The following is a 21,128-nucleotide window of genomic DNA, read 5'->3' as shown; positions in this document are numbered from 1 at the left end:
AAATGCAAAATTTTATTTAAATTCTACCAATTTCTCATCAATTTCATGATCTTAGCAAGGAATTCATAAAGAGAGAAGAGAAAAGAGGCACTAACCTCTGGAAGCAAAGTTTCTAGGGTTTCAAATCTTTGTTTTCCCCTTGATTCTTGGCAGCCAAACTCTTTAACAAGGTAAGATGGCAAATTTTGATGAAAGAAATTATGGATTTGGTGGTGAGAAATGAAGAAATTTGGAGGTAGGAAGAAGAAATAGCTATGGAGGAGGAGAGAGAGAGGAATCGGCCAAGTTAAGGGAAGAAGAAGAAGTTAAAAATTTTGGTCAAGTTTATCTCTTTTATTCTTTCTTTAAGTGCTTGTCAAATTTTGATTGGTGAAAAAATTTTAATTGCATCATGCTTATTCAAGCATGATGTTATAATTGAATTTTATTTCACTTTGTTTTCTTCTTTTTTCTACTCATTTTTAATTAATTTTCCATCAATATTTATTCATATTTTTGTCATATAATTCACTTACTTAAATGGATAAGTTGGTCAAAAATCATCTCTGAAGGTAAAATGACCAAAACGCCATTCGTTTAACTTAGCAAGGTAAAATTATCTATACTGATTTACAAAATTTTCTTTAGGTTTTCTTGGCATTCTATCACTATCTAAGGCTCTATAACTCTTCACTGAAGTCCCATAAACTATTTTATAAGGTTCTTCTCAGGTTTAGGGTTGCTAACTGCCTTTACAGTCGCTTCCCATTAGGTCACCCATCGCTAGCGTTCAGGCTCATTTAACCTTAGTGCATTTCATTGCTTAAATTTTCCATTAATTTTTCTTACTGTTATTTGGTTTATTTATGACTCATCACTCTAATTTAAATATAGTTCCAGATATTCTGACTGTTCAGATAGACATTGGTCATCGGAATAGGAGAATGTATTGATTATCTAAAGTGTGGGCGTTACAGCTCTTCCCCTTAAACAAAAATTTTATCCTCGAAATTTACCTGATGCAAGGAGTTGAGGGAACTATTGCCTCATCGTCTCTTCGCTTTCCCAAGTTGCCTCCTCAGTGTTGTGGTGCCTCCAAGCACCTTCACCAATGGGATTTGCTTTTTTCTCAGTTTTTTCACTTCCCGAGCCAGGATCCAAATTGGTTCTTCTTCATATGTCAAGTCCAGTTGAATTTCAATTTCTTCCATGGAAATGACATTTGAAGGGTCTGATATGTACCTTCTCAGCATAGATACATAAAATACACTGTGGATCTTGTCCAGCTCTGACGGTAAAGCTAGCCTATAGGCCACTGGTTCCACACGTTCAATAACTTTATATGGGCAAATGAACCTAGTGCTTAACTTACCCTTTCTCCCAAACCTCAATACCTTCTTCCATGGTGATACTTTGAGAAACACCTTGTCGCCAACTTCATAGTCTATGTCTTTTCTCCTTAAGTCAGCATAAGACTTATGTCTATCTGAGGCAACCTTCAAATTAGCTTTGATTAACTTCACTTTCTCCTCAGTCTGTTTCACCAGGTCTAGTCCCATAAGTTTATCTTCGCCCAGTTCAGTCCAGCATAACGGTTTTCTACACCTCCTCCCATATAGTGCCTTATATGGAGCCATTTGAATGCTAGCTTGGTAGCTATTATTGTATGCAAATTCTACCAGTGGGAGGTATCTGTCCCAACTTTCCTCAAACTTAATAACACAACTCCTCAGCATATCCTCAAGGTCCTATCACATATTTCATGTTATTATTATCATTTCAATTTAATATTTGTAATAATTCAGTAGGTTTTAAAGTTTAACTAGATTACTCGTTCTGATTGTCCATCCATCTGAGGATTAAAAGTTGTGCTAAATGGAGTTGTGTGCCCAAAGCTTCTTGTAACTTCTTCCAAAATTTGGATGTAAACCTCGGGTCTCTATCGGATATGATGGAAAGTGAGATTCCATACAGTCTAACTATCTCACTAATATACAACTCTGCTAGCTTCTCTAGTGAGTAGTCAGTTCTAACTGGCAGAAAATGAGCTGATTTAGTCAATTTATCTACTATCACCCATACTGCATCATGTTTCTTTTGGGTGAGAGGTAGGCCACTAACAAAATCCATAGTGACCCAATCCCATTTCCATTTAGGTATGCTTATGGGCTGTAACAAACCTGATGGAACTTGATGTCCTGCCTTAACTTGCTGACATGTCAAGCATCTAGTTGCATAGTCAGCTATGTCCTTCTTCATACCTAGCAACTAGTAGTGAGGCTTCAGATCATGGTACATTTTTGTGTTTCCTAGGTTCATAAAATAAACACTGGTGTGTGCCTCTTTTAGAATACTGGTTCTTCAATTCCCCATTATATGGTACACACACTCTTCCCTTGTAGTACAAACACCCGTCTGCTTTCACCTCATAATTAGTTTCTTTCCCTTTTGGGATTTTGCCCATTATAGCTATTAGCTTCTCATCTACCTTATGCCCATCCTAAATCTGCTGCAGCAAGTTTGGCCTTACTTGCAACTTAGCCAAAATAACTCGGTCATGAGCTAACAACAAACGGGCATTCAAAGATCTCAATGCTGCAATGGACTTTCTGCTCAAGGCATCGGTAACTACATTTGCCTTTCCAAGATGGTAGTCAATCACATAGTAATAGTCCTTCAGGAACTCAATCCACTGCCTCTGTCTAAGGTTGAGCTCCTTCTGGGTTGGCAAATATTTTAGACTTTTGTGGTTTGTGTAAATGTGGCACTTTCCCCCATACAAGTAATGCCTTCACATCTTCAGTGCAAATATGATCACTACTAGCTCCAGATCATGAATAGGGTAGTTCTGTTCATGTGGCCTTAACTACCTGGAAGCATAGGAGACCACTTTTCCATCTTGCATCAATACACACCCTAGCCCATTATGTGAGGCATCACTGCAGACCACAAAATCTTTCCTAGATACTGGCTATGTCAATACTGGTGCCTCTATCAATATAGCCTTCAACCTCTCAAAACTGGCCTGACACTTGTCATTCCTGTCAAATCTGACATTTTTATATAGCAACTTAGTCAGTGGAGCAACTATCAAGAAAAACCCCTTCACAAACCTTCTGTAGTAACCAGCTAGCCCCAAGAAGCTTCTGACTTCAGTTGCATTTCTAGGAGGCTTCCATTCCATCACTGCTTCAATTTTCTTGGGATCTACTCTAATCCCATCAGCTAATACTATGTGTCCAAGAAAGGAGATCTCACTCAACTAGAAGTCACACTTGGACAACTTAGCATACAATTTCTTCTCTCTCAGAGTTTGCAAAACAATCCTCAAATGCTCATCATGTTCTTCTTTGTTCTTAAAATACACTAGAATATCATCAATGAAAACCACTACAAATAGATCTAAGTATGGATGGAAGATACAGTTCATAAGGCCCATGAAAGCTGCTGGTGCATTTGTCAATCCAAACGGCATTACTAGGAATTCATAGAGCCCATACCGGGCCCTGAATGCAGTCTTAAGCACATCTGCATCATTTACCCTCAGCTGATGATACTCTAATCTGAGATCAATCTTGAAAAATGCGCCTACTCCCTTCAATTGATCAAACAGATCATCAATTCTTGGTAATGGATACTTGTTCTTCACAGTTACTTTGTTTAACTGCCGGTAGTCAATGCATAACCTCAAAGTCCCATCTTTCTTTTTCATAAATAGCACCAGAGCTCCCCACTGTGACACATCGGGGTGTATGAACCCTTTATCCAGCAACTCCTGTAATTGGATTTTCAGCTCCTTCAATTCAGTGGGTGCCATCCTATAAGGAGCAATGGAGATTGGTGCGGTACTCATGTCACACCCTACTCGCCTGTAAGATGTAACATGATCTCATAGTACACCTAATGAATTACAGTACTTCGCCTACCAATAACCCATTAGATATACTACAAGGGATTTTAAAACAATTTTCGTGAAATTTAAATCATCGATTAAAATCTGGTGTTATAAAATTTTTTCCAAAATTTTGGTAAGGTGCCGGCTGTATTTTGAGAAAACAGTTCTTCAATCCTGCAAAAGAAAATGCTCCCAATATGTTTTCTCAAATTCAACTCCAATAACTTCATTCAATTCACAATTCAAATCTCAATAAATAATCAATTCATTTTCAAACTAATCTCATCATAAAGAAACATTTCATTGATTACAAGACTCAAATTTTATATTACAAAACTATTCAAGTAAATGAAATCTCAAATTTACATTTACAATAATTTACATTTAATTACATACCAAAATATTTTACAAGAGTTTTTATACAACTGCTCAAATAATTTACATACATATTGTTACATGCATACATCAAAACCTGTGTACATGGGTAAACCTGTAGCTGATCTGAATGTCTCTTCAAAGAAGTTTACTCAATTGCTCTATGCTCTTTTCACCTGCGACAACATACAAAGCTATCGCTGAGTGGTGAACTCAGTGGTGCACAACTATAATTTAAAATATAGTATAATATAGATTAACAAAATTTACAGTAAATAATTTGGAAATCTGAATACTCAACAAATTCCAAAACTCAAAATATTCATTGCCAATAATGTAAATCATTTGTATAAAATGACTTTGATCACGAAATTCAATTTATCAAATCATAACTAACCATTTAAGGTAATTCCAACAAAATCAATTATACATAAATCATAATTGAAATCACAAATCTTTACTATTCAAAAACCATTCTGTATCTCAAAAACTATTCTGTATCTCAAAAACCAACCATTCTGTATCTCAAAAACCATTATGTACCTCAAAAACTATTATGTATCTCAAAAACCATTATGTATCTCAAAAACCATTCTTTATCTTAAAACCATTCTGTATCTCAAAAAACATTCTTTATCTCAGTAACTATGCAAGACTAATCCGAAAGGGCATCTTCGAGTTGATTCTAACTCCCTATGGTCGGGTAGGTCAAATAGGATTCTAACTCCCTATGGTCGGGGAGGTTGAATCATCATGCAAAGTACACATCACAATAATGAATCTTCCGCAAGGGCCATAACGTAAAACTTAGATCTAACCTCTAATAAGAGGAGAATCTAAGCTTGTGCACGTACCATGGTAATCAAAACACAACTAACTCCATTGTCTTCTCAACAAATGAGTGAGATGGGTAATAACCTAGTCAAGCATCTATAGTGAGATATAAAACAATATCACAATCCTTTTAGTGAGCATCAATCACAATACAATTCGATTCAAAGTCAATTCCAATATCCAAATTTTTATGCTCATCACAATTCAAATCATAAATTTGTATTTTTCCATGCAAATTGGCCATCACAATTCAAAACATTTTCTATCACAATTTTCCGAAACATAATTTATTCAATTTGCAACAATGCTTAACACTTGTAGAAATACCATTTCAAAAAGCTAAATTCATACATACTATAACAATTTCAATAATCATTGAATTAAATCCAATGCTTGTTAAACATAATACATAAGAAAATATGTCATTTAATCATATGAAATATTCAGAACAAAATCAGTTAAAAACTAGTTGTGCACAAACCTCTGATAATTGTCTCTTAGCTCTGACTCAGTGTTTCCTTCTCCTTCCCTGAGTCTTTGCTAACTGAGAAACACAATTTGAAGTGTTTCAGTACTCATTTAAACCGTCTCTAAGAATAAGGCTTAACACTTAGTTTATTGAATTCTATTATTTCCTTAGTCAATCTAAGATGTCGACCCTCGATGCAGTCTAAGCGAATTAGGTTTTAATGTTACCAATATGTCACATTTGTAGCCTTTTGGAGTTGGTACATGTTACCCAATTCATTTCTATGTATATTGCGTTTTATTGCAATTTGTCGGATCCCGGTATACTAATTTAACCTAGCCGGATGACCTAGTTCCCTCGGTTTTCGGGTTTCGGTCAAAACTAAAAACTTGTAGATCTATGTCTTATTGCACGCGGGGCAAAATTTCAGGTCATTCTGAGTTATGTAGACCATGTTATGGTCATTTCACTATTGCTGGTCAAAATGCATCAAAATTGGTCACTTTAGGTCATTTTAGGTCACTTTTGGTTCGGCCAGTTTTTGGACCGAAACTTGTGCAAGCTATTTGACTTACTTATGGTCATTTTTGGGCTTTGAAATCTTCATAAGACCTGTAGATATATGTCTCAACTATTCATGGTAAAAATTTTAGGTCAATTGGACCTGTTTTGAGCAAGTTATAGCTAAAATACTAACTACTGCCCAAATGGTAAATTTTCAGGCCTTAAATGCACTAATCCGGATTTGGTCATTTTTCAAGTTATCTTCCAAGCAGAATTTTTGGTAAGCTTCCTTCATGAAAGTTGGCACATTTTGTGCCTAGTTTCACCTACAATTGGTCTCATACCAATTGGAGCCACACACTTAAGGTTCTAAGCCCAAAACATAAACTGCCCTATTGCATTTTGTTTATCACTCATCAAAGGACACATTTAACATTACCAAGTTACACATTCATGCCATTTCTATTTTGTACCATAACCTAAACACATTTTACTTCACATTGTTGGTCATTTTGGTAGCTTATAATCACACTCAATATGCACCTTATAGTCCAGAATTTACCAAGTCCAAATTACACACAACTTAACTACATAACAAGCTCATTTACATGTCCACATTCAAACCCTTATACACATATACAAGCTGCCATAACAAGTACTGTAATTCAACAACAATATTCCACAAACCCAACCATGAAATAACATTTTTTTGGTCCACACTTCAAGTTACCGAATTGCAATCTTCATCAATTAGCTTTCCAAGCTTCCAAAGTCAAGTGTACATTCACATATACATTTAATATACATCACCCAATTTATTTTTACACATATAAACACTTCATCAATACTTTAATCTACCATTTACATACAAGGATAAACTGTTCTTATGGAGTTTCCATGGCTGCCAAAAATATACATCTCCATTAAAACATCAAACTCCAAAAATCCTTCCACAATTCAACTACCCATAACATCCACACAAACTTTAATGAAGCAAGCATCAAAAATACCTACTTACCACTTTGGAAACTCTTTAAAACCTCTCCAAAACTTGATCTTCTTGTTATCTATCTACTGCACAAGGTGTATGGACAACTTTTATTGAAGGGAGCTTGAGGTTTTCATGGTTGGATCAAGCTTGCATGAAGCTTCAAGGTGGACGGCTATGGAGTTCTTCATTCTTCCATTTTTGGCTGGTTCTTGGGAGTTTGAGGAAGATGAGAATCTGCTATCCTAAATGAAGATTAAGTGGTCCACTCTAGGTGTGAGTGGAGCACTAAGTGAGAAATAATTATTTGTTTATTTATAACTTTCCTTATTCCCACATTAAGCTCCTAACTTTTGCTATTTACATTAGGTACTACCAATTTAATTTTTCATGACATTTTTCAAGTGTAATTTCATTTACTTTTAATGGAAATTTAGGTCAAAAGACAACTCGGGGTGTCAAATGACCACAATGCCCCTGTTCGGGTTGCATTCCCGATTTTTCGGTAACACCGAGTTTTATCATTTTCTCGATTTCTCACTTTTCTTTGTACTAATTAATTAATTTTTCTTTGATATTTCTAATGATATTTATACTTCAATAAGTCTTTAATTATGTCTTAAAAATATTTTTCAGGGTTCCCCGTTGTCCAGGGCTAGTCAACGGTCCACGCCGCAACTTCTCGGTGCGGTCACCCATCGCTAGGGTTCTCGGCTCGTTTAACTTGGTTACATTTCATTGCTATTATTTTTTCTTTGTTTTTCTTGTATTTTCTTTTCTTGTATTTCATTATTTTATGTCTCCTCACTAATATTTAAGTGAAGTTCTAAGCATCCTAGCTGTCCGAACAACACTGATCACAGAAACAGTAGAACGCACTACCGAACATAGGGGTGTTACAACACAGCAGTACCTCAATAGCAAATTCTACTTCCCTTTCTAGTGGCAAACCAGGTAATTCTTCAGGGAAGTCATTCACAGTAGGAATGTCCTGGAGACTAGATTTAGCCTTTCTGGTATTAACCACATGCACCAGGTAAGCTTCACAACGCTTCCTGATTAGTCTCCTTGCAACAGCGGCTGAGATGACATTAGATAGAAAATCTGTCCTTTCCCCTACAATTGTTATCTCATCATTCTCAGGAGTTTTCTAGGTAATCCTCTTCAATCTGCAATCCACTATTGCCTGATGACGTGACAACCAATCCATTCCCAAGATCACATCAAACTCGTGAAAAGGCAATTCAATCAGGTCTGCTGAGAACTAATACTCCTGAAACCTCAATGGGCAACCTTTGCACACTCTATTTACCACCACACTGTGGCCTAGTGGGTTTGTGACTAATATGTCTTAGTCACTTTTCTCTACTTGAATTCCCCTTTCCATGCGTAACTCGATGAAGATGTATGAATGTGTGGATCCTGGATCCACCAATTCGTGCACAGGTATGTCATAGAGAGAGAACATAGCCCTGATGATGTCTAGAGTGTCTTGCTCCTCCTTAGCTCTCATGGAATACGCCCTTGCAGGTGCCCTGGCCTCTGGCCTCTCAACTGACTCTGTTGAAAGCCTCTGAGTTGTACCAGCTACCTCAGATTTACCCGGCCTTTTACCCCTTTGAGCTGCAGGGCCAGGCCTATCTACTGATGCTAGAGTAGCTATAGCAGTCCTCCTTGGACAATCTCTTATCTGATGCTCTGTAGACCCACACCGAAAGCAACCCCCAGTCATTAGCCAACATTCCCCATTGTGCCACCTTTGGCAGTGTGGACACACTGAAGAGAACTGCTGGGGATGGGGCCCTAAACACCACCCCTGAAGAGCTGCCCACTAATGGTGTGGACTAGCCTCTCCTCGGTGTGAACTGAGATCTGGGCCTTTAGGACTTGCCCTGACCTTGTGGCTGACTAGTACACTAGGCAGGAGGACCTCTGAACTTCTTACTAGGAGCAGAGGATGCACTGGTCTGACCTGAACCTCTCTTCTACTGTGTCTCCCTTCTACTCTGCTCATTAATTCTGACTCTTTCTACTTTTAGTGCAGCTTCCACCAGTTTTGCAAAATCTGAAATCCCCAAAGCTATATTCATAATCTTGATGTTGTCATTTAGCCCTTCTTTGAATCTTCTACATCGTTCAGCTTTTATGGGTACTATTTCCCTACCATACCGACTCAGTCTGATAAATTCACTCTCATATTCTGCCACTGTCAGCTGTCTCTGTCTCAAACTGATGAATTCTCTTCTTTTTTTCTTCTAAGTACACACTGCTGATGTATTTCTTTCTAAACTCTAAAAGAAAGAACTCCCATGTGATCTGCTCTGGTTGCACCTCTTTAGATACTGTGTCCCACCACTGGTATGTATCATCCTGAAGCTTGGACACAGCACGCTTTAGATTTTATTCTAAGGTGTAGTGGAGTTGTCTTAACACCCTTCCCATTCTAGCCAATTTTTAGCTGTCACGGGGTCATCTTCTTCTTAGCTTCTCCAAATAGGACTTCTGTGGTGGTGGTGGAGGTTGTGGCTATAGTTGTGGTGGTGGGATAGCCCCCATCATCTACCGGTAGAATTCAGTCATTTGCTGAAAAAGGGCAAACTGAGGCTGCGCAGGTGCTTCTGTTACTAGTGGAACAGGTTCTCCCCTACCTCCAGCTTCAGCCATGGGTGGAGTATGGCTTTCCACCTTTTCCTCAACAGCTCTTTGCGATGTCTAGTCCATATGCTAAATAAAATAATCAAAGACAAACAGATCTGCATTTGTGTCACCTCAACTCTTACAAATGCAATGCATGGTACGGACTCTATCTAGACCCAGAAATGCCTAAACTGTGCTCTGATACCACTAGTGACACCCCTTACCCGTCTACGTGTAGCCGAGCAACACATGTCACACAGTGTGCCAGAGCATCTTATCTTATCTTATTTCAATTTCTAGTTTTTAATTTATTTATTAAAAGCCCCTAAGTGAAGTTTGTGCCATTTATGCCATTTATTGAAATTTCAAATTTATTTGGGATTCTGAAAATTTTACAAAAAATCCGGCAGAGTGCCAGCTAAAAATTGGGAAAATAGTTCTTCGAAACCTACTAAAAAAACACTTCCAATATATTCTTTAAATCTCAACTCCAATCAACTTTAACTAAATTTCATCAAATCCCAATATTGCAAATCATAATTTCATATATAAACAAAATTCATACTCAAATTTCAAACATAAAATATAGAAATCTCGTTAATTACATAATTTACATTAATTATAGGAGTTTACAATTCACATGGCAAAATGACAATCTAAGTATAAAATACAAAATATAAAATACAGAATAAAATCCTAGAGTCCTACCAAGAACACTGCAGAAGTGGTGACACTGTACAATATGCAGATCTAGATGCTCACCCAGTCTGAGGTCTACTGGGCTCTCTATCGGTCTCACCAGCACCTATGCGTTGCAAAAGTAACGTGCTAAGCAATACAGCTTAGTGGTGCCAATATAAAAAAAATAAACAAAATAAATAAATATGCAGATATTATATTATCATTTCATGTAGAATGAATTTATGATAATTGTTCATTATAGTATAACTTTTATTACATTATGCATTCATTATCGGGTTATAATTTATTAAGTCTTATTTCAGTTGCCCAAGTGACCTATACTAGTCAACTAGGATGGATAAATAGGTAAATTGGCATTGGGTACCAAATACCTCGGGCCATCACACCATCAGTCACATAGTGTCTGCCAGGTGTGCAACAGAATGACTAACAAGCCATATAAGCAATTAGGCATAAAGCAGAATGTATCGATCATAGCAAAATGGCCATAGGCCATAATATCATAATATGGCATAAAATATCACAAATTACGGAATGGCATAAAGCCATATGCAGTACTGCTATCGAAACCCTATTGGGATGCCAACCTATCCAAACCAATCATTCTAGGCATACTAGAGCATTTTATAAAGTTAATTATTTAATTTCTTGCATTTGAGGTTTGGTAGTTACTATTTATACACAAACATTGACTTTTTCATACATAATAGATTTGTGAATTCTAATTCAACCCGGACACCACATTTTGAACTTTATACTTATTGGCATTGGTTGCCAAACTCAATTCATAGCCCATTGATTGTTATTTCAAATTCCCAGATTTCATGGTCTATGTTTACTGTTTCATTGGACCAATCTACAGTGAAAATTTAGCTAAACTTTCTTCGTGAAAGTTGTTCCTTTATGTGTCTTCTTTAATTCTCTTTTTGAACCACTCCATTTGGAGTTTTTTAGTTCAAGTTATGGCATTTTTACCATAACTTGCCGGATAGGTCAATACCCAGAATTTCTGGACACAAATTAGTTCTGGCAGTTTTGGTGTCCTGAATTTGGCTAGCAATTTGAATTGGTTATGGTCAAAATTTGAGTTTCTGTTCCACATGAAAGTTTTTCTAAATTGTCTTATCTTTCCATTGGTTTAAAAATCAGGTCGTTTACACCTCTCTACACAAAGTTATGGATAAATAAACAAACACTGTTCATATGGTCAATTTCCAGGTCCTGTCAATTGGTTACCCACATTGAGGCAGAATTTAGGTCATCCTAAGTTGGTTATCTAGCCATGGTTTCTCCATCAGAAATGTGCCATTATGTGTTTAGTTTCACCTCCAATTAGCCTTGCACCAATTGAAGCTACATAAGTTAAGTTATTGTAGCCTAACCACACTGGACTCAAAACCAAAAATTCTAGCACAATAGGGGCAGCATACCAAATCAATTCTTAGTACTACAATTCATTTCAAATCATGGTCAATTCACCTCAAATGGTCACTAATTGACCATTAGAAAACCTAAAATTCCCAATTTAGTCACAAAACCCTAACTTCAAATCCCTAGTTCATGCATATACCATACAATTCATGTGATTTTTCCATTTCAACTCCAACATACACCTTTTTAGGCATTAGTATACATGTTAAATTTAATCAAAATCATCATACCCTAAAGTCCTTCATGGCTACTGAAAATGCATGGTACTCTAACATGCAAAATTTTATTTAAATTCTACCAATTTCTCATAAATTTCATGATCTTAGCAAGGAATTCATAGAGAGAGAAGAGAAAAGGGGCACTAATCTCTTGAAGCAAAGTTTCTATGGTTCCAAATCTTTACTTTCTCCTTGATTCTTGGTAGCCAAACTCTTTAACAAGGTAAGATGGCAAATTTTGATGAAAGAAATTATGGATTTGGTGGTGAGAAATGAAGAAATTTGGAGGTAGGAAGAAGAAATAGCTATGGAGGAGGAGAGAGAGAGGAATCAGCCAAGTTAAGAGAAGAAGAAGAAGCTGAAAATTTTGGTCAAGTTTATCTCTTTTATTCTTTCTTTAAGTGCTTGTTAAGTTTTGATTGGTGGAAAAATTTTAATTGCATCATGCTTACTCAAGCTTGATGTTATAATTGAATTTTATTTCACTTTGTTTTCTTCTTTCTTTTACTCATTTTTAATTAATTTTTCATATTTATTCATATTTTGTGTCATATAATTCACTTACTTAAATGGACAAGTTAGTCAAAAATCATCTCTGAAGGTAAAATGACCAAAATGCCCTTCGTTGAGGTTAACGAGCTAAAATTGTCTGTATCAATTTAGAATTCATGTTTTCTTGGCATTCTATCTCTATCTAAGGCTCTATAACTCTTCATTGAAGTCCCAAAAATTATTTTATAGGATTACCCTCGAGTCTAGAGTTGCTAACTGCCTTTACAGTCGCTTCCCAATAGGTCACCCATCACCGGAGCTTAGGCTCATTTAACCTTAGTGCATTTCATTGCTTAAATTTTTCCTTAATTTTTCTTATCATTATTTGGTTTATTTATAACTCTTTACTCTAGTTTAAATATAGTTTCAGATATTCTAGCTGTCCGAACAGACATTGGTCACCAAAATAGTAGAATATACGGAATATCTAAAGTGAGGGCGTTACATTTATTGCCATTTTGTGATATTATGGCCTTTGGCCATTTTGCTATTCTTTGACATACACGAATTTATGCCCGACTGATTTTATGGCTTTTTAGTCATTCTGTTGTACACATGGCAGAAACTATGTGACTGATAGTGTGACAGCCTGGGGTACTTAGTACCCAGTGCTAGTTTACCAGTTTATCTAGTCTAGTCAACTGGTATAGGTTACTTGGGCAATTAAAATAAGTATTAAAAATTTACAACTAAATAATGGACATAAAAACCACTAAATTAAGAATATTACAAATAGTTACTAAAAATTCTGTCTGTGTGAATTATTAGTGTAATTTCTTTGTATTTAATTATTTAGTTTATTTTAATATTATATTGGCACCACTAAGCTTTATGCTTAGTGCGTCGCTTTATGCTACGCGTAGGTACTAGAGACTAGGAGCGAGAGCCTAGTAAACCATAGACTGGGATTACTGTGAGAGTCCAGATCTGTACTTGTGTCCGGTGTCACTTCTTCTGCAGTGCATTTTGGTAGGACCTGCTAGGCTTATTAGTGATTTTGTATTTTGTAGTTAGACATTCATTTTGTCATGTAAATTGTAACACTCTTGTGTTCGGTGATGCGTTAACATTGCTCGATATGATGTTGAATCGGATAGCTAGAATGCTTGGAATTATATTTAAATATTAGAGTGGAGATATAAGGTAGTGAAATACAATAGAGGAAAATAAAAGAAAAAAATAAAGGAAAAATGAAAGAGAGAAAATGGAACTAAGCTAAATGGACAAAACTGTACCGATGGGTAACCGCACCGGGAAGTTGCGGCGTTGGTCGTTGACTAACCTTGGACTGCAGGGAACCCTCGAAATTTAGTTTCGAGATATAATTAAATACTTATTGAAGTATAAATGTTATTAGAAATATCAAAGAAAAATTAAATAATTAGTACAAAGAAAAACGAAAAATCGAGAAACTGATAAAAAATCGGTATTACCGAAAAAGCTGAAAAGCAATCCGAATAGAGGCATTGTGGTCAATTGACACCCCAAGTTGCCTTTTGACCTAAATGTCCATTAAAAATAAATGATATTAAACTTTGAAAATGTCATAAAAAAAAAATAAATTGTGGTAGATAATGTAAATAGTGGAAGAATGGTAACAAAATTGCAAAATTGGAAACTTTGGATTATTAATTCATTAACCAAAGTTTAGCGCTCCACTAACTACATTATGAGAGACATAAAATAAGTTTTAGTGGGCAGAAGTTGATCATCTTCAACCTTCATAAAAAACCAGCCAAACACATTTTCCTCTCAAAACTCCATGGGAGTCCATGGCCAAAGCTTAATCAAGCTCGATGAAACCATCATTTAGCCATATTTTTCACTAGGTTCCTTCACTAAACCTTACCTACACACCTTGGGACCTTGGGCAGCAATAAGGGAGCAAGAAAGATAAGTTTTAGTGATGTTTTGAAGAAGTCCAAAAGAGTTAAGTGGTTATTTTCAATTCTTGTTTCATTAAAAGTGTAACTAAGGTTGTGGGTAGTTGAACTATGGAAGAATTTTTAAGGTTTGATGAATTGTTGGTGATGGAGCATTTTGACAGCCATGGAACTTCATCATGTACAGTTTGTCTTTGCATTTAAATGGTTGTTGAGAAGTTAAATTAAGTGTTTAAATGTATTGGAGTTGGTTTTCATGTATAAAGTTTGATTTGTAAGCTTGAAAAGTAAAAATGAAAGTTGATGTGTATGTGTAATTTTTTAGTAGCCTCAAAATGGAAATTAGTAAGGTTCAAATTCATGAAATGTTGTTGAAATATTGTACAAAAGAATGGCAGCATATATGTGTGTGGAATAGTAGTGATAGGTATGTAATTTGATGATGGAAGTTTATGTGATAATTAGAAGTATTTATGTGTATATATTATTGGGATTGAACTTGTGAATTGTGACTACATTTGGTGCATTTTGGAAGTGGTTATATTCTGTCCAAGTTGACCTATAATGTAGAGAATTGAATGGTTTTGGTTAGTGCCAAATGCAGAATGGTATGGAGAAGTGAGGAGGTAGTTGGTGAATGTGTGTTGGTTTAGTGTTTGGAAAGCATGTAGAAGGCAGTGTGCAAATGGACCTATAACCCTATGTGTGTGACTCCAATTTGTATGAGGCCAATTGGAGGTGAAACTAGGCACAAAATGTGCCAACTTTCATGAAGAAAGTCTACCTAAATTCTGTCTAGAAAGTGACTTAAAAAATGACCAAATCCGGATTAGTGACTTGAAAGCCTGAAATTTGACCATTTGGGCAACAGTTAGTGTTTGAACCATAACTTACTCAAAACAGGTCCAATTGACCTGAAATATTCACCATGAATAGTTTAGACATAGAGCTACAATTCTTATGAAGACACCAAAGCCCAGAAATTGCCAGAACCAAGCCAAATAGCTTGCATAAGTTCAGGTACCAAAACTGGCCAAACCAAAAGTGACCTAAAAATGACCTAAGCCTACCATTTTAGTGCATTCTGTCCAGCATTGGTAAATTGACCATATCTTGGTCTATACAACTCAGACTGACCTAAAATTTTTCCCCGAGTGCAATAAGACATATACCTAAAAGTTTATAGTTTGGACCAAAACCCGAGAACTGAGGAAACTAGGTCATCCGGCTTGGTCAAAATAGTACACCGAAATCCGGTAAATTGCAATAAAATACAATACACTTGGAAATGAAATTGGTAATATATACCAATACTAAAGGGCTATAAAATGTGACATATTGGTAACATTAGAATTGACTCACTTAGAGTGCATCAAGGGTCAACATTATAGGTTGACTAATGAAATGAATTGAAGGGAATAGTACCAAGAAAATTTAAATATTGGATTTTATTGTTAAAAACAAATTCATTGAGTACTGAAACACTTTAAATTGTGTGTTTCAGTTGAAAAAGATATTGAGAAGTGTAAGGAACACTGAGTCAGGGCCAAGAGGCATATATCAGAGGTCTGTGCATAATACTTTTTATATTCACTACTTTTACCAGAAAATTTATTTGGAGAAATGAGTTATGAATAATTTTTTATTATTTTGGCTTTGGAAATTTTATTTGAAAATTATTGTGTTGCCTACTTTGCAAATGGAAATTTTGAGATAAATTATGTTTAGTGGTATCGGAGCAAAGTAGGGACGGCGATGCGTAACGCCTACGATTCCTAGGAACTCTCATGCGTGAACTTAGGAGCTTGCAGGGACAGCAATACGTAATGCCTGCAAGTGCTCTAATAGGTACACTATATTCCTCCCTCTTTGACTTGCCAGTCTGAGGTGAGTATGGATGAGTTCTCATTATCTAGCTAGCTACCTCCCTCATTGATTTCGATTAGTGGGGTGAGTGTGCCTTATCGTGGTGTACAACACAGTATGTTCGAAAAAGTTTGTGTTATGACCTATGTTGTGTTATTGATTGGCAACACTGTGTTATTCAATTGTTTGATCAAATTTGTGTTATATGAGCTTTAAAAAATTGTGAATTGTTTGGATTGTAAATTGTCAACAAAAGTTTTATATACCGCATTTTAAATTGTTATTGTGCACCACTGAGTAAATTTTACTCAGCGATAGCTTTTTCATTGCTGTCACAAGTAGATAGACGGACAAAGCAGCAAAGTAGGCTGCTTGTACCACATTTTGAGATTTCGCCGGGTGTATCGAGTTTACCATATTGTGTAATTTTGTTGTAATGTATGTGCACTATATGTATTTATTGTACTTGGTCTTGAGCAGTTGTAAACTAAAATTGTAAACTATTTTGGCCTGTAAAAGTATTGTAATAAATTTATCTTATCTTAGTTTTTTTTTTTTTTGGAAACACTGAAAAATTGATTGTTAAACTGAGTTGATAATGTTGAGAAATTTATTGTGTTGAACAAATTATTGGAGTTTGGGATTGAGGAATTATATATTTGAAGTGCTTTTTACAGGTTTTTTAAAGAACTATTTTATTCAAAATACAGATGACACTTTGCCAAAATTTTTACGAAAATTATTGATACTCAAATTTGTTATTTTGCTTCACTTCAGTTAAAAATTTTTAATACCTGTTAAAAGTGCTCACCACTGTAAAAAGAAGTAAGAAAAGTTATAAAATCCCTTATAGTGTATTTAATGGGTTATCAGTAGACGAAGTTGGTAATTCATTAGATATACTACGGGATCATCTTATGCCTTACGGAGGGGTAGGGTGTGACATGTTTTAGTGGTATCAGAGCTAGTTTTTAAATTCTATTTTGACCTATAATTTGAATATTATTTGTTCATAGTATAACTGCTCAATATCATTGTTTGATACATACAGTCCATTACATTATAAATATGCACTAACGGGAGGAAATCTCCTTATGTTATTTGTTTAGGAGGTCTAAGATCCTCAAATTGACTATGGAAGAGGGGGATCGCTCAGTTGATCAATCAATAGAGGCTGAGCTACAAGGGGATGCCCCAGCCCCTCAGAGAGTCGGAAGCTCGACTTTACTAGCCCCACCTGTACAAATTACTACACAAATGGCCTAGCAAATGGCCACTTTCTTTTAACAAATGGCTGATAATCTGTCAGCCCAAGACCAAGTACAAACCCAACTTCCACAAGGGCAGTGTGAAATAGAGAAGAGGGAGAAACCTATGGGTCAGAGCTCGAGCAATAATTTGGGGAAGAGAAAAGAATTTGAAGAGCCCCGAGCTCAGGAATATGACAAAGGCAGATCATCAGGGTAGAGACCACCAAGGTCCAGTCATCGAACAACTAGAATTTCCTACCCTCCCTACTAATGTGAAACTTGTGGTAGAAATCATGGTGGGGTATGCTACAAGGCCATAGGAGCCTGTTATAACTGTGGAGGCACAGGACACTTTGCCAAGGATCGCACTGCGTTCGTAGAGTTGGGCCACCTCCTACTACTGCTAAAGGGTCAGTTTAGAATCCTGTCACCAGAGGTTCACAACCACCTAGTAGAGGTAGAGGCAGGGGTAGAGGTAGTCCATCAAGCAACCAAGGCACAGTGAATCAGTCAGAGCAAGGCAGTGCTCCGGTCAGAGTCTATGCAATGAGATAGAGAGAAAAGGCTGAAACTTTTGACATTATTACTGGTACTTTCTCGATTAGTAACTAAGATATATATATATATATATATATATATATATATATATATATATATATATATATATATATATGTGTATGTATGTATTGTTTGACCTGGGTTCTGCATACTTTTATGTTAGTGCCAGCATTGTTTGCCTTCCTGCTGCCCCTCGTATAAAAAAAAATTGTCAGTTACCTAAAAGTAAGTTACAGTAATGGAATTACTCTAGATGAGGGCAAAGATGTTATAGTTAGTAATTGTCAATGGATATTGTAATCAGAATAAATTTTGGATATTAGTGAATTCGAGAAGGATAAAATATAGGAAAGTTTGATCTATTGGAATGTATCGTAGTAAGTTATGCCACTCAGTGTGCCGGAGCACTCTATTTTATCTGATTTCATTACAGTTCTTGATTTATTTATTCAAAAACTTTATTGAAGATTTAGGCTATTTTTACTTTTATCAAAATCTAACTAAATTAGAAATTTCAAAAATTTTAACGATAATCCGACAAAGTGTCGGCTGTAATTTGGACTAACAGTTCTTCTGAACCTGCCAAAGATAATTTCAATATATACTCAATTCCTCAAACTTAATAGTCTCAAAAATTTTCAAACATAATGTATCTCAATACAATATCCAGATTTCTCAGAAATCTCATTAGATTTTCAATATCTCAATATTCACAAGTATAATCTCATTATAACTTAAATTCAATTCACATACTAAAATACTTACTTTGAATAGCTTCCATAATTCATAGGTTAATTACATGAGTTTATTTTGTACAAGATATACAAATAATTTACAATGTGCTAGGAATGAACAATATACATAACATGTATAAAATGAGCCCTATCTACATGCATTCTTTGAGGAGGTGACAATCTTGAACTCTTCGACACTTCGCAGATCTGGACTCCAAAAATCTCGATCGACAGTCTCACGGTTTTACCTTGATCACTGCGAGGAAGCAATTCCATCGCGCTAAGCATTTCTGCTTAGTGGTGCAATAATATAACAAGAAATAATATATACAAGTAAAGAAAGAAATAAATGATAATTCAGATACTCAAGAATCAATTTAATTTGGTATGGTATTTCTAGTATCAACGATCTTATATACTAGTTTGTTCCTCTTTGGAAGTGCTTAGTTTATAACTTTTCAGTAATACTAGCAGGTATATAATTTATTCTATCTGTATTGTATTTCAAGTGCATGCAGTTACGCAATTTATATTTTTGTTATGTTTCTTTTGCTAATCTCTTTTGCTTATTCATTCAATACTTAATTTAATCTTTGGATTTTCATTATACTTAACTTAACTTAATCACTGAATTGAATAATACTTTAATTGGTCGCCAAGTAACCTATACTAGATGATCGGATCGATAACGTCGTTGGCACCGACACCGCGTGCCTCGGGCCGTCATACCATGGGACGCAGAACGTCAACCACGTATGCAGTCAGTATGGCTAAAAGCCATGATATCACATAATTGGCATAAAAGCCATGAATACGGGCATAAAAGCCATGAATACGGGCATAAAGCCATGAATACAGGCATAAAGCCTTTCGCAGATCGCTAAAACAATACCCTATTGGCATGCCAAACTATCAAACCAATCTTGTTAGGTATACTAGGGCATTTGATATTTTAAAATGTTAATATATTGTGCTTTATGACTTCATTTTTTTCATGATAAATTTCAATCATAATTCATACATTCATTTGATCATTTATATGATCACAATTCACATCAATTATTCTTTTATACCATTGTACTCAAAATACTTCTCCTCTTTACAATAATGAGAACTAATGTCTCATTCATACATTAATACGGTTTATTTGTCCATTCATTATGTTATTCATATTGATCACAATTCTAAACAATGGTTCACATGTACCATTGTATTCAAAACATTTTTCCTTTCTCATTTATACATTCAAGAATCTACTAATGTAATTACAAATTTTATATTTCAAGTTGAGTTTCTAATATTTTATGAATTCCATTTGTGATGGGCATATATGCCCTAACTATCTATTCACATCAATTAGGTGACTTATTTTTCATGTTTCAAGTAATCCATGAATATTTCATGGATTTCAAATTTATGGCCTAAATTTCTTTTTAACAATTTTGACTATGATGCATAGTCCATATTTGTCATACAATTCTAAGCATTTAAGCTTAGAATTGGTTCTAGGTCTTCATCTTAATTTACTAATCATTTTGATTACTATTCACCTTACTGGTCAACCAAAATGTTGACCTTTTTATACTTAATGAATATATTAATTCTTATTACACCAAGATCCCACATTTTGAGTTTTACATTTGCTAGTATTAATTGCCAATTGCAATTTAAAGTCCCCTAGATGCATTTCTAATTTCAAATTTTGAATTTCAAGTTTTGGTGTCACTATTCATTTCATTAGTCAACTAAAATGTTGAATTTTGCATAAACAATAGGTACATTGGTTTTAATACTCCCAACATACCACATTTTGTATTCAAAACTTGTTGGTTTTGGTCACTTTCTCAAAGCTTAGGTCATTTTGGCAAAATTGCTAATTTTTGGTTTTGGTGTCACTATTCACCTCATTGGTCAACAAAAATGTTGACTTTTGGATAGAAAATAGGTGTATTGGTCTTAACACCTCAAACATACCACATTTTGTATTTCAAACTTGTTGGTATTGGTTGCCAATGCCATTTTTAAGCTTAATGCTAATTGAGCAAAATTTTCAGTTTTCATGCTTCATCTTTACTGTTCCATTTGTTATTTTTACAGTGGGAATTTGAGGAAATGGTAAACATGAAAGTTGTTCCTTATTTTGTCTAGTTGAATTTCTTTTTTTGAATCACTCCATTTGGAGTTTTGTAGCTCAAGTTATGGCCAAAATAAGTTTACTGTTCACGTGCACTGTTCATGCTGAGATTTTGGGTC

Source organism: Hevea brasiliensis, chromosome 1 (genome assembly GCF_030052815.1).
Source record: "Hevea brasiliensis isolate MT/VB/25A 57/8 chromosome 1, ASM3005281v1, whole genome shotgun sequence".
Classification (NCBI taxonomy): Eukaryota; Viridiplantae; Streptophyta; class Magnoliopsida; order Malpighiales; family Euphorbiaceae; genus Hevea; species Hevea brasiliensis.
This window is presented reverse-complemented; position numbering follows the sequence as displayed.